Source organism: Microcebus murinus, chromosome 19, assembly GCF_040939455.1.
Source record: "Microcebus murinus isolate Inina chromosome 19, M.murinus_Inina_mat1.0, whole genome shotgun sequence".
Lineage (NCBI taxonomy): Eukaryota > Metazoa > Chordata > Mammalia > Primates > Cheirogaleidae > Microcebus > Microcebus murinus.
In genome coordinates, this window is record NC_134122.1 from 33,814,396 (window position 1) to 33,829,732 (window position 15,337).

The window sequence follows — 15,337 nt, forward strand, 5'->3', positions numbered from 1 at the left end:
TTCTCAGTGGAGTTTGGTTCATTGGGGATGAGGGGCATGATGAAGGGCTAGAGACTGGGGATCCTATTAGCAGCCATGGCTGGAGAAAACTGGATTTTATTACATTGCTACCAGGCTATAAATAAATAAATAAATAAATAAAAAATTTCCCTTTATTGTCTAGGCACTTGCATGTTGGGGTGAGGAATTTCCTCATAATAGTAGGTTCTTAGACTTCCTGAAGTATAAGATAGAACTTTCTTTTCCTTTTCTTGTCTCCAGAGTACTGTTATATAATCATTTAGCACCACTAATTCCAGGAGTCATTTCTCTGCTACTGATGGCCAGTGAAATTATAAATGCTCTGAAAAGATTTTTGTATAAATTGAGGTCTTCTCAGCTGAGAGTCTCTGTCTAACACGCTAATTTCCCTCCGCAGACCCCAGTTTCAATGTAAACCATATGGGCGATTCATTAACAAAACAGATTTCCAGGCATTTTCCCCTGGAAATTCTGATTTGGTATGTTGAATCTGACTCTTTATAAGCACATGTACATTTGATATTCAGACAACTAAATTGCATTCTCCAAAAGCTCCAGGTTTTCATATGTAATTTTAAGGATATAGTTTTTCTCCCCTATGTCAAGTCTCTGACTTATGATTTTATGAGAATGGTTTTTGTAAATCTTTATATAGGACAATGCCATTGCTAAAACACACTTCATTATGTGTTTTTTTGGATTAGTAAGGGCAAAAGAATGAAGAAGTACCTGGATCATTGTGAATGAGGAACTTGGGGTATCAGACCTGGTTATGAGAGGAGGTGGTAACTTGTGCTCTTTTCAGATGCTTACCAAGTAGAGTTATCTTGTGGAGGAGGAATCACACTTCTGGTGGCCTGACAGAGTAGACCTGGGTTTAACAGAAAATAAGTTTAACAGAGGGGACCAGAGGACTATCAGTTTTCATGAAATACTGCTTTTACGTTTTATTATTTTTAGCCTGTGAAACTATTATTTTCCCCAAAAGAAGTCTCCTGACTATCAGTTGATAAGAGGAATGGGGCTATTTAGGTAGAAGCAAACTCAGGGACATGAGCAGATTAAGACCTCTTCCCAAAGCTAGCAGAACCCTTTGCCAGAAGCCTTGGGCTCCACAAATAGGCCACTAACACCATTATAGTGTGGCGAGTTCTGTTCAGTGGAGGTGGCTGCACTGCCCCCTGATGTGGAGCTCAGTAAGGGCTCAGCTAAGGCTGTCAGAGAGGGCAGGGATTAGTGAAATGCTTGTTGAATAAAGGGTATGGAGGAAATTTTTATTAGGTTGGTGCAAAAGTAATTGCAGTTTTGGGCCATGAATTTTAAATCATTTTAACTACATTCACACACATTTTTATTAATCAAAATAGGAACCATTACAATCAACACATTTTTGCCAACGAGAAATAAGTTTGTTCCTGTAGCATAAAATTCTGTGCTTCAGGATTCCACGAACTCTTGGAAAGCATTTTCTGTATCATGCTGGTTGTGGAAGCATTTTCCCTGCAATAGTTGTCCAGATGCTAGAAGAAGAGGTCAAGTGAATATGGTGGATGAAGCAAAACTTCGTAGCCCAATTCATTCAACTTTTGAAGCGTTGGTTGTGCCATGTGCGGTTGGGTGTTGTGGAGAAGAATCGGGCTCTTTCTATTGACCAATGATGGCTGCAGGCATTGCAGTTTTCAGTACATCTCCTCGATTTGATGAGCATACTTCTCAGATGTGATGGTTTCACTCAAATCAGAAAGCTGTAGTGGATCAGACTGACAGCAGACCACCAAACTGACCATGACCTGTTTTTAGTGCAAGTTTGGCTTTGGGAAGTGCTTTGGGCTTCTTGTTGGTCCAACCACTGAGCTGATTGTTGCTGGTTGTCACATAAAATCTACTTTTCATTGCATGTCACAATCCGATCTTTCACTTTTCCAAATTGCTTCAAATGCTGAATGACTGTAGAATGGTAGACATTGAGTTCTTTGGCAACTTCTCATGTAGTTGTAAGAGGATAAGTTTCTATGACTGTTCTCAATTGGTCCTTGTCAACTTTCGATGGCCGGCCACTGCACTCTTCATCTTCAAGGCTCTCGTCTCCTTTGCAAAAATTCTTGAACCACCACTGCATTGTATACCCAGCTGTTCCTGGGCCAAATGCATTGTTGATGTTGTGAGTTGTCTGCACTGCTTTACAACCCATTTTGAACTTTAATAAATAAGAAAATTGCTTCAATTTGCTTTTTGTCTAACATCAGTTCCATAGTCTAAAATAAATACAAAATAAACAGCAAGTAATAAGTCATTAGCAAAAAACCATAAAGAGAGAAATGCATGTTAAATGATGTCTAACATAACCACATTTAAGAATGTATTCCAATATCAAATGACAATATCAACATTGCTAAAACCACAATTACTTTTGTATGAACCTAAATATCTCAGATTCAGTGCTGAATGAGATTTCTAAGGTCCTTTCCAACATAAAAATTCTGTGATACCTACTTCAAAGATTAATTCTTACATCTCAGTATGGAAGGTTCAAGGATGTAAGCTTCACGAGTACAGGGGCTTTGTTTTCTGTAGTGCTGGATTTCCAGCACTTAGAACAGTACCTGATATTAGTGGTACTCAGTGAATATTTGTTTGCATACATGCATATGTTGAAGAAGGTGAAAATTGTTTAGGATGGTATTCCTTGAACCTTTTTTTTTTTTCTATTGTCCTGGAGAATTCTGATTTAACCACCCATCTATTTAGTGATCTATGTACCTTTCTCCCACCATACACCTATCCTCCCTTCATGACTCTCATCTCCTCCTTCCCAATCCTTATTTGGCAAAGGGGAATAGGATACCAAGGATATTGTAGTAAACCAAAGTCATCTCAGAAATACAGTGAAATTCCCTAGGCATACAAATTGGGAAACCTGTTGGCTGATTTGATTTAACTTGGATATTTCCTGTGATTTTTTCCAGTTGTTATGGTATGTTCCTGTTCCCAAAGAGAAGTGAGAATCTGTTTTAGGTTTATGACTGAGATTAATTGGGATATTTTGTGAAGTCTCTGAATTGTTATCACTTCATCTTTATCCTTGCCTGCTATTCTGCATGAAAAGCATTTGAATTATTTTAGTGAGGATATAAATTTGCTTGTGTTATACAGTGTTAGCTTAAAGCTGATTAGCATTTTGCATCACCTTTGCAACTTATAAATCATCCACTTCCCTTCTCCGTGAGCAGGCGGGAAGTGAGCAAGGAAGCACCTGCTGAAACTTCTTGTCCTATGATTTAGAGAACACTCCAGACTCTCTGTGGGCCCTGTGTGGTTTTGGACTTTGATAAGGCTTCTTTTGGTGGATTTTCCCCAGGAAGGTTCTAAGGGTTACACTAGACAGGAGAGGTCTCAGATTTGCATTCCATAAACTTGGTCCAGCCACACTTTTAGTTCATTTAGCCTATTTGATGTTTTAAAAATTTTGAAGGCAGTTGCTAACATTTGAGAGAGACTGCCAGGAGAGCAGAGGAAACATATTTCCATACTTGGGCATCTCCTGACTCCTGCATCCCAGTAGTGCAGAAAAAAGAGACATCAGACTAAAATTACTAGACACCTTTAGGAAGGACAGAAGGAAAAAGAACAGGAAAAAGAAAAAGACAGAAGGAAAAAGAAACCAAGAAACCAGAAAAACCTTAGAGTGGCTAGGAGATCCAGAGCTTCATAAAAGAATGGACATCTCTTGAATTTGAAGAGTTGAGAGAGAAAAATCATGAATGATTTAAAGCAGTTGCCCAGTGTCTTGCTCCCAATTGCTTGCATCATCACCTGAGCTCCACCTTTACCACCCCTAACTCCGCACCCCCACCCCAGTCTGTGGAAAAATTGTCTTCCATGAAACCAGTCCCTGGTGCCAAAAAGGTTGGGGACTGCAGTTTTACTGGACTACTCATGAGGTCAGTGCACAAACCCTGCCCTGTCCTCGTGAAGGGAGGATTCAGGGATACAGATGGAAGGCCAGTATCTTTTCAGGTCCTCCCTGTGCAGATGTTCCTGGCCTTCCACCACCTGGATACCAGCCCTGGGCCTTTGCCATCCCTATTCACTTCAGTTGGCCACTGTGGGCTCCTTCACCTGTGAGGTACATGTAGGTTCCTTGGGTACCTAGATGGCAACCCTGGAACATGAACTTTCCATTGTTAGCTCTATGCCTATCCCCTGTCTTTTTCCTGGCAGCTCCCATCTCCCCAACAGTAGTGGTCTACTCTCTTCTGATTCTGTTCCAGATCCTATACTTAAAGACAATTAGAACCTGGACTTTGATTCTGTCTGAAAGACAAAAAAAAAAGAAAAATAAAAAAGAAAATACAATCTACACATTGGTGCATAGCTCTTTCCTCTCCCTGCCCAATGTAATGAGAATAAAGTGTGAAATTAAAAAAAAAAAAACCACATGAAAATTTTACCTAAAAATCCAGATTTGGGTTATTATTTGGAAAATCAGAAGATCTGCCAGCACCAGGCCATGCTCCATGCCTAGCTCCATGAGAGCCGGTGTGCTCTAGAAAAGAGGTACAAATTTTCCACTTTGCTGTATACTTCACCTCTTCCTAAGTTTTTTTCATGGGTTGAGTCAACTTTATTCAAGGTCCTACATGATAGATACTTGAATTGGTGACACCCTGCTATGTTGTGTGAATGTATAGATCATCTTTTTTTTTGAGTAGTATCAACCATTTAATTCAATTCAATAACAATAACAAGAGGCTGCAATTATTGAGTGGACATTAAGGTACCAGGTACTGTGATAATGCTTATATAAGTTTGCTCATATAATCCTTACGATTACCCTAATCTTATAGATGAAGAAATTGAGGCAAAGAGAGGTTAAATAACTTGCTCAAGATCACCTAGCTAGTAAAAGTCAAGCAGGATTACTGTGGTGTACTTAGGACTGAGTTCCTGCTTGGACTAGCATTTTTGCCTAGGCTTGGTTATAATCTCTGTTAGGAACAGTGGGCATCAGTTGAGAAGGTGGGTGACAGTGACATACTTCCTGAATCCCTAACTTGCTCCTGGGAGAAGCAGCACAGAGCAGTCACAGCCACAGCAGAGTATTTGAAAGGCAGCCCCTTACACAGTGCCTATTGATTTTCTTCACCCTCTTGTTTTGATCATCCATCCTGTTGCTCTAGGATGCTTATTTGTCATGCATAAAAACCTTGTTACAATGAACCCAAACAACTCATTGACATTTAAAATTAAATTGCAACAGGTATTGTCAATAGCTAAACTGCTCATTGACAGTGCTTTGCTAATTATATTGAGAGAACATCCTAACTGGGTATGTTCTGCCAAATCAAATTGGAAACATTGGCTCTCTACCAGCAAATTCATTTTGACTTTCAGAAAGTTGGGGATCCAAAGATCCCTTATCAATCTCAAAACATTGTGTTTATGGAAACTCTTTAATGATTTTTTTGTTGAGGTTTCTTGCAGAGAAAGGGAATTCTGGTCTCCTTCACTGATGGCTAAGCCAGGAAGGGGAAGCTATGTGTGTGTGAAAGGGAGAGACATACAGAAAAGGGAGGCTATAGTTCATGCAGGGGTGTGGAATTGTTGGCTATTAGTTTCTTTATCTGTATATCTAAACCACATTCTTAGATCAAGCTCCCCCCCCTTTCTTTCTCCTCTTCTTCCTCCTCCTCTCCTTTTTCATCTACTTCTCCCTCCTTTTCCATCGTTTTCAGCCTCCTTTATATGTACTAGAAAGAAGTGGGGGGGGGCGGCGAGGGAGAGCGCACTTGCTTTGTATTAGGCACTTGTCCCAGTGTTTTATGTGAATTAATTTGTTTGCTTCCCACAAAAACCCCAGGGGACAGATAGGCTACAGATAAAAGAAACTGAGGCACAGAGAGGGTAAAACAGTTGTTCAGAAGTCACCTGGTTAGTCTGCTCTTGTCAGAGAGAACAGGCTGCCTTGGCCCGGAGGCTGTCAGTTCCATCTCTTGGCTGATATTTTTGTGCTCTCAGGGTAAACTGTGTGTATCTCTGGACCAGCTGAATTCCTCTGGAGGCCTTGCTGAGTTTGGTTGGCAGGGCAATTAAGTATGCTAGGTGCACTGTGCTGAGCCTTGGGAGGGAGGGAAGGAATGGAATTTAGTCTTTGCTTGGGTTATACATGCTTATTGGTTTGTGGCAGGCGTGATTGACGCCAGAATCAAAATGACTTAAAGTAGCTTCCCTTGAGAAGCACTACTCTAACGGTTTTTTTCCTCTTTGTTGCCCCAGGTCCCTTGTGAATAGGATTTAGCTCTGATTCAGCTGCTGCTGTTCTTTTGGTAATCAGTGTGGAGGAGGGAGTTGAGGGCTGCTATTAATGGCTTCTTATTTTGCATTCTCCTAATCAGATATCCTGCAGTTATTAATGTGCATGCAAGATGTTCTCTGGTGTCCCTGGGTGGTTTTCTTAGGTGTACTGGACTGTTAGCTTTCTAAGATGGAATGTTTTATTAGGTTCTGGCCTAGGGGGTTGGTTGCATAGGTGGAGGTTGTTAAAAAGCACTGTGAGAGGAATATGGTATAAAACCAGTCTGGAGGGGGGTGGGGAACTGCAACCCACCACCTTCACCTCCCTCCCTTCTGCCCTAAAAACCTTATCTTTCTCTCATACTTTTCAGATATTAAAAGTGAAATAATGGAGCTATTTACTAGGCAGCTAAATGCAAATTCTCTCCCCCATTAGTTTTAATTAGGATGAAATCATACATTTAAATAACCACTTCTGTTACTAATAACTTCTGATTCACTCTGAACCCAGGCAAACTCTGGCGTGAATGGCCCACCTCTGAGTTATTCTGCACCTGCATATTGACATAGCCAGGTTCCTGATGTGGGTATACATATCTGGGATTTAAGGACATGACTGGCATGTTGAATCTTGGTTGTAGACCTCTCTGCACTAGAATGGTCTTAGGGACAGACAGGATAGTCCAACCAGAGAATAATGTTTGCCAGTTCAAAAGAAAACAACAACCAAAAACATCTAAACCAAATCCTGTTCTTGTTTCTGTCATACTGTTAAGTATTTTAAAAAACTCTTCCACCTGTCCCATCCATTTAAACAAATGTTATCAATAATAATATGGTGTCAACACAGTGGGAAATAAGTATTTGAGTTGTAAGCATTTAATCTTTGAGGTTTTTGTTATGAGAAAAGTGCTAATTCTTTAATACTTCCTTAATGTACTGTATATGGTCTGTTTGGAGAGAGTGTGGATGCTGCGGTGGTGTGTAGAAAGGTGCATGTTTGTGTGTGTAGGAGAAAGGTTGAGCCTGCTGTTTGGAGGATCAGAAACAAATAAGCAGCTTGGCTTCAATCCCTCAGTGGCACAGCCAGCTAATGAACACAAGAAGACTGCTAAATTCCCAGTTGTCTTTGTGGCTAAGAAGACTTAATAAAGTCTGAGACTATCTTTAGTGGGCCAGTGAGGTGGGAACAAAATCAGCAGAAGACACAAGTAGTTTACAGCAATCTGAAATGTGCCAGAGACGCGACTAGCTGTCTTTTTGGCCCTGGGGAGGTGTGGCTGGCCCTGCTTACATCCTCTAGGAATGGGAATTATGCCGGACACCAACTAGATAAGACCAGCTGCTTCAATGTTCTGTGGACATGATTGGCTGTAGCTTTTGATCAGACATTGCTCCTAATGAAGTCTGACCAGCGTCATTTAGACAGGAATGAATGACAGCTGATGTGCAAGAATTTTTCTTGACTGGCAGCATTTGGAACTAGTAACCAGTGGAAGTGGAGGGGGTGGAGAAGCCATCTCTGATTGACAAGAGCTTGTCTTTAATCTACTTCTAAGGCACTGCAATTGAAATTTTAGGCAATAGAAAGAAAGGAAGACACAATTGGGAAACATAATTAAAGATTCTTGACAAATACATACTTAAAAAGTGTTTCAATAGGAGATCAATGCACAGAGTCTAGGTGTGAGGTTATTGCTGCTATGGCTATGAGAAAGAGGGCTTTTACACAGGGATTGTTAATTTTTAGCCAAAATTTAAAATGGTGGTGGGCTTGGATAGCTCTAGCAATAAAAAATTCTGATTCTAGTTCCACTTTATTGATTTGCCAAACTACGTGGAAAGTTTCCTTTGCAGAAGCCAAAAACAAGTGCAGTGTATGGAGAGTGGCCTATAGTGGTGATTTCTCATGAGGTTGATCCATTGAGGATTTGAATCTTAAGTCTTCATATGCTTTGAGTAAAGATGACAAGCAGAAGTAGTAGGCTTGCTTTCTGAGGATACACGTGTGAGTCCCTCAGAGCTAATTGTGTGTGGTATGGTGGTAGTGTTTTTTGGCTTGGGAACCTGTCATCTTGATTTGAATCCAGGCACCACCATTTCCCACTTGTTGCTTCTTATTCCACTTCCATTATCTGAACCCTGATTTGGCTTTGAAGATATACATTGTATTCTTTTAGTAATTAATCTTGAAATGAAATCACATATACTTGAATTCTAAAGTTAATCTATATCTTAATCTCCTTGGATAATACATATGACTACCCTATATCTGATCACACTCCCACCCCAAGACCCAAGTGCATATAAAGTCTAGACATTATAATGTCTACAGACAGTTTTTTCGATTTACCTATATGTTTGCCATTTTGTTTGCTGAAAATTTGCCATTCATCTTAAAAGGTAATTTGGCTGGGCACACAATTCTAGCTGGAAAGTTTTTTTTTTTTTTCCTCTTTGCACTTTGTAGGACTATTGTGAAGATTACCTAAAGCCCTTAGTACTATGCTTAGCATGTTTGCTCTCTAACAGTGACTCTTTCAGTCTCAGAAAAATATTGGACAAATGGAGACAATTCACACTTTGTTGAAATGTCCATAGTTTTATTACCTTTTTCTGTTATTTCCTAGAAACTTTGATTTCATTGAGATTAGGGTTAGGGTAGATTTAAGCATCATGACTAGATTTGAAGGTAGATTTCATTCAGTTGTGTATACTACTTTCATTCAGCTAATGTGTATACTATTGGCAGATTATTTTACCTGTCTATAACTTAGTTTCTTCACCTATGCAGTGATTATCATAATACTTCCTGTTTTTCAGGGTTGCTGGGAAGGTTGGATGGGAACACATTTAAAACTCTTAGCAAAGCCTCACATAGTAGGTGGTTAGTTATGGTGTTAATAATTATTTGTTGCCTGTGAATTACTTTTATGAATTCCATGCAGAGAGATTATCAACTTTTCTTTTTCTGTTGTTCTACCTATTTCTGTTTTTATTTGCTATTTCCCAAATCCACAAAAAGATAGTGTCTCCTGTACAACTAACTTTCTACTTTAAGGAAGGCCTTCTGCAGACTGATGGCTCTGGCTTGCAGATAGCACTTTGATAGGAAAGTAGCTTTCCAGGCCTAGAACTTTGCTACCTGTAAGACTGTCTATCACTTATCTGAAAGTTCTTTGCTCTGTTTTTTCTTGTGGCTTTGGGCAAGTTACTTAACCTCTTAGTGCCTCAATTTCCTCTAGTGTAATGTGGGAATAATAATAGTTCTTTTCTCATAGGGTTGTTGTGAGGACTAGACAGGTTGATATATGTAAAGTCCTTAGAGTAGTACATGGCACAAAGGAAGTGTTCAATACTTTAGTTTTTTTCATCATTGTTAATATCCAGGACTGCCTTCTGTGCCATATTATTGGCTTTCAGAATAAAAACTGCATTGTTTGCTGATGGCTTTGCCCTATACTTATATAATCTGTAGGGCATGTGTGTTCATTAAGCTTTCACATACAACTTATGTCATTTGTTCATTAATAACATTGTCATGGGTTAGGTAGGACATGTTTTTTTTCACCTTTATTTTTACATATAATAAAATGCATCCATTTAAAGTATACAGTTCTATGAGCATTGAATTGTAATACCACCCTATTGAGATATAAAACACTTATATCACCCTAAAAATTCCCTTATCTCTTTTCTAGTCAGTTTGTCATTTATACACCTGGCCCTGGGCAACCACTGAACTGCATCCTGTCCCTATAGAGTAGAATTTTCTTTTTTTTCTTTTTTTTTTTTTTTTTTTGAGACAGAGTCTCACTTTGTTGCCCAGGCTAGAGTGAGTGCCGTGGCGTCAGCCTGGCTCACAGCAACCTCAATCTCCAGGGCTCAGTGATCCTACTGCCTCAGCCTCCCGAGTAGCTGGGACTACAGGCATGCGCCAGCATGCCCGGCTAATTTTTTGTATATATATTTTTGGTTGGTCAATTAATTTATTTCTATTTTTGGTAGAGACGGGGTCTCGCTCAGGCTGGTTTCGAACTCCTGACCTTGAGCAATCCGCCCGCCTCAGCCTCCCAAAGTGCTAGGATTACAGGCATGAGCCACCACGCCCGGCCAGAGTAGAATTTTCTTATTTAGAGTTTTAAATAAGTGGAATTATATGTTACATGCTCTTTTATGCCTGCCTTCTTTTACCCAGCATAATTATTTTGATGTTCATTCATGTTGTTGGCGTGTATCAGGAGTCTGTTTCATTTTATTGCTCTGTGTTAGTCCAGTGTTGGATGTACTACAATGTGTTTAGACATTCTCCTGTTGATGGGCTTTTGGGTTGTTTTCCAGTTTGAGGCTGTTATGAGTAAGGCTGCTGTGAACATTTATGTATAAGCTTTTGTGTAGATATATTTTCATCTCTCCTGAGTAAATATTTAGGAGTAGAATTTCTGGGTTTTAAGGAACATGTATCTTTAACCCCTTTTCACTGATCAGGAGGAGCTTAGTAGGGTGGAGCAGACCAAGGTTTATGTCCTGAAAGACACCAAACCTGGATTAGCATTTGGTTATTCATTTCCTGCCTTCTCTTCAGGATCTGTTCTATTAGACCAGTGATTTTCACACTTTTAGAGCACTAGGATTCTTTTTAAAATAAGATATTGCTTAGAATCCCCATAAACAGGCCTCATGAAAACACTGTAAACAGGCTTCTCAGAAAGTTCAAATATTCACTTTTTGGCTGTTGTCTTGTTGAATACCCGTGCTGTTCCCAAGGAATGCCTTTTGCAAAGTGTTGCACTGTATTTGGCTGCTTCGTGAGAGCAGTCTTGGACCTCCTGAGGCCCCTTTCTGAACATCTCTTCCTTTGTCTCCATTGCCTTACTTGTTTCAGAATAGGTCACTGAGTATTTATTTCTCCTTTGCATTTCAGTGGTCTAGAAAGCAGGAAACTTTCTCTGGCTAACAGAACAACTTCTTCCCCCTTCCTAAAGCACAGGCTGGGCTGTATACCTGGTGATAATAATAATATTACCATCTCTGTTGCTGTAAAATCACTGCTAGTGATGTATGCCCTTGATCCAAAGGGCCCTTCAGGGAATGTAGGGGCTAGATGGACACATTCAAACTCTTACATTATTTACCTTTGTCACCTGGTAATATTTACAGATGGAGCAGTGTGTTCATTTGTCAGTATGTTCCATCGTCCTATTCTGGAGCAGTGATTCTCATCTCATGTTATCAGAGCCTAGGTTATGAGATTTGAAATGCACTTTGCTGCCTTTGCACTGTTACAACTGCATCAGAGCATTTTAATCAACTTGCTTTCATTGAAATGTACAATTTTTCTTCTCATTACATCTGCAAGCTCTCAAGTTTACAGACATGATCTCCTTGGCTAGACTAATATTACTTGGCCATTCTTGCATGCAAATTTAAAATTTAATATTTTGCTGCAGGTCTGTTGAGTTTTATGCAAATTCCAGTATAGATTATATTTTTGAGCTGTAAATTAGAAATTACATTGAGGAGAAAGTAACATTTGTGTGGGTTTAGAAAAAGTAATCTTGCAGTTTGCATGGTACATGATATTTTTCCTGAAGAAATGGGATTTTTAAATTTTTTTTTAAGAAATGGGATTTTGAGTATTCTGTGTCGGTTTAGAAGGTATCTTGCCAATTATGTTACTGATAATGAAAATATAAAAACAATGCCAGTCTATGTGCCAACATTCTTTATGACATTTGGTTATCTGCCTTTTCTAAACCATTTGTGATTAGCTGGGTTCTCGTTTTATTCATTCATTGAACATGTGGTTATGGATGCTTCATAGGTGGCTGGCTCTTCTCTTGGGTGGCTGGCTTTGATGATACAGCAACAAACAAAGCAGGCTCTGTCCTCAAGAAACTTTTGAAACCTTCTGCTTGGGAGAAACAGACTATAAGCAAATAAACAAGTAACTATTTGGTACCTCTGATGGTGATTCATTCTATAGAGAAGAATAATTCAGGGTCTTGGAATAGGGTGTGCTGGGATGGAGATGCTGGACAGAGAGACTGCTAAGTATAAATGTCCTATGTGGGTACCCTTATCATGTTTGAGGACCAGCCAGACATCACTATGACTGGACCAGAGTGGAATTTAGAAGTGGGACAGAGAGAGGGAGGAGAAGAATGCAGAGAGAGGGTGGGTAGTAGATGAAGGGAGGTGTCACAGACCATATAGAGCCCTGTAGGTACTGTAAGAACTTTGGCCTTTGCTCTGAATGAGATGGGGAGCTGTGGATGAGGGAGTGTTAAGTAGACGCTAATACTATTTTGTGAATGGAGTTTATGAGGGCAAATACAAATCTTTGGATGAAGGACATGGGACACCATCATCAGACATTGTAGGTATGGACATTAGATGCTGCCTGCAGAGGACTGGTGACCCAGAGGAGCTAGAGTTGAACAGAAGATGCTAGTATTGTCATTTTTGTGTTTGGGTGTCCTCAAGATTCTTGTGGCAGAAGCCTAAGTACATGTGTTGCTGGGGCCTCACACTCTGTTTTAACAAGTCTTCTAGGTGATTTTGATGTACTCTTTAAAACACAGAATGCTAGGCCCACCCCATGAGTTTCTGATTTAGGAGGTTTGGGGCAGAACCTAAGAATTTATTTATTATTTTTAGAGATGGGGCAACCTCAAACTCCTAGGCTCAAGTAATCCTCCTGCCCTAACCTCCCAAGTAGCTGGGACTACAGGTGTGTGTCACCATGCATGGTTAATTATTTATAATTTTTTGTAGAGACAGGGTCTCACTATGTTTCTCAGGCTGATCTTGAACTGTCCTCAAGCAATCCTTCCACCTTGGCCTCCCAAAGTGCTAGGATTACACTCGTGAGCCACCTCACCTGGGGGCCAGCATTTGCATTCTTTACAAGTTCCCAGTTGATGCCAGTGCTGAGAACCATTACTCTGGTGAATGGGAACTCCTATATTGTTATCTGCAAAGTTAACTTTCTGCAGTTCTGCGTTATAAAATAGTGCATAGTAGCCTGGGTTCTGAGCCAAACTTGCCTGGGTTTGAATCTTAGCTGTGCCATTTACTGTGATGTGACATGATTCCTTGCACATAGTAAGTTCTTAATAAATGCTGGTCATTATAATATGGTATGTTAGTATAAAGTGATGTGATGTAAGTAAAATATGAACAATTTGCTGAATGTTATCTCTGAACTGTGGGCATTATAAATACGATCTTATTTTGTTTTCATGATGACCTGGAAGGATTATTAGATCTGTTTTTACACATGGGGAAGTGGCTTATTCATGATCATGCAACTAGTAAATAGCAAAGGTAGATTTCAGGTCTCTTTGGCTTCAAAGCCTGAAATTAACCACTATATGAGCTGCCTTGGAGTACTGAATTGGCTCTTATAGAGATTCAGGTTCAAATCTGAGTCTTGCTGTTTGATTTCTGTGTGTGTCCATGTGTATGTGTGTGTGTGTGTGAGAGAGAGAAGAAAGAAGAGAATACATGCAGAACTCAGATTTCTGCACTGAGTAGAATATGAGATGGATTAGCATTATTCGTTATTTTCTTTTCTATTTAAAAAACTTTCAGGCTCACCCTGTAATCCTAGCATTTTGGGAGGCCAAGGCGGGAGAATCACTTGAGGCCAAGAGTTCAAGACCAACCTGAGCAAGAGCTGTACCCCATCTCTACAAAAAATAGAAAAATTATCCAGGCATAATGGCATGCCTGTAGTCCCAGCTACTGGGAGGCTGAGGCAGAAGGATTGCTTGAGCCCAGGAATTAGAGGTTGCAGTGAGCTATGATGATGCCACTGTATTCTATCTAGCTTAGGTGACAGAGCAAGACTCATTTTCAGAAAAAAAAAAAAAATCAAAGCAAAATCCAATCTGTTAATAGATAGAATATATTTATGGAATTTTTCCTTAGAGTTTTTTATAGGAGTGGATTTTTCATAATATGATACTTGAGTTATTGAATTTTGTGTGCAGAGGATTCTTATCAGGGTCTCAGTTTAGGAGTAAGAGATCATGTTCCCTTTAAAAACAGTCTTCTCTGCTTGGGGTTTTAGATTCCTTATCTCTCAGGAAGTTCACATGTTGTTAGCATAAAATTTTCCTGGATGTAATGTAGAAATGAAGTATGTGGGTATGTGGAAAGACCATATCTCTAATTTTTAAAAGGGATAAAATTATTATTGAGTAGAAAAAAGCATTTGCTTGAGCCGGGCAGTTTGGAAAAGTTAAAAGCATTGCATAAAAGTAAGATGTAATCATAATTATTGTTATTGTCATAAACCCTCAGTTACCTGTGGATCAGATGTGTTGCAACCTCATTGTTTTAAAATCTGGCTATAAAATTGAAAAAGCCATTGATTGACAAATAGCTGTCACAAAGCTCTTAGAACTTTACTTCCCTAGTAACAGTTTCTGCTGAAGCTCCCCTTGACTCTTTACCCAGTCAGCTATGTAGAGATTAATAGAGAAATTTTATATTCTGAAGATATACAGACAATTACAAGGAACTCTAAGTGACTACAGGGGAAAGAGAGGCATACTAGCTAGTATTAGGTCATTGAATATGAAATGTCTAATTTTGAATCAAAAGTGTAGTTTATTATATCTCAAACAAGAATCAGTATAATTAATCAAAGTATGCACCTAAACTGTAAACACAGTTTTGCTATCTTAAGGGTAGCTTGTTTATTATGCGAGCAACGGAGAAGCCTGGAGAGCAAGTGGTGATGAAATTGCAAAAGGTGTTTTCCACAGCTTACTGATATTTTTCCTTGCAAGAAGTGGCCCAAAGCCTGGAAGTAGTGGTAGTCAGTTGGTGCAAGGTCTGGTGATTATGGTGGATGACAGAGAGTTTCCAATTCCAGCCTCTGTAGTTTGAGCAGCATTGTTTTTTGTGACTTGTGGTCTTGCAAGATTAGCTTGTCTCTATAGACCAATCTCAGCTGCTTAATCACAAGCATCCTCATCCTTTCATCCAGTTGGTTGCAGTAGACATCCAC

At 39.6% G+C, this 15,337-nt stretch overlaps 1 protein-coding gene and 1 long non-coding RNA gene across 3 annotated transcripts in view; both read left to right on the forward strand.

The window, feature by feature from the left end:
- The window catches only part of LOC142862440 (uncharacterized), a 95,944-nt gene extending 91,465 nt beyond the window's left edge, over positions 1–4,479 (forward strand). The window contains exon 2 of the long non-coding RNA XR_012913522.1: positions 1–4,479. This exon is cut by the window's left edge and continues 72,546 nt beyond it. This is a non-coding gene — a long non-coding RNA (uncharacterized LOC142862440).
- AUTS2 (activator of transcription and developmental regulator AUTS2) overlaps positions 1–15,337 on the forward strand; it is a 1,182,161-nt gene that overhangs the window by 133,008 nt on the left and 1,033,816 nt on the right. The window lies entirely within an intron of this gene.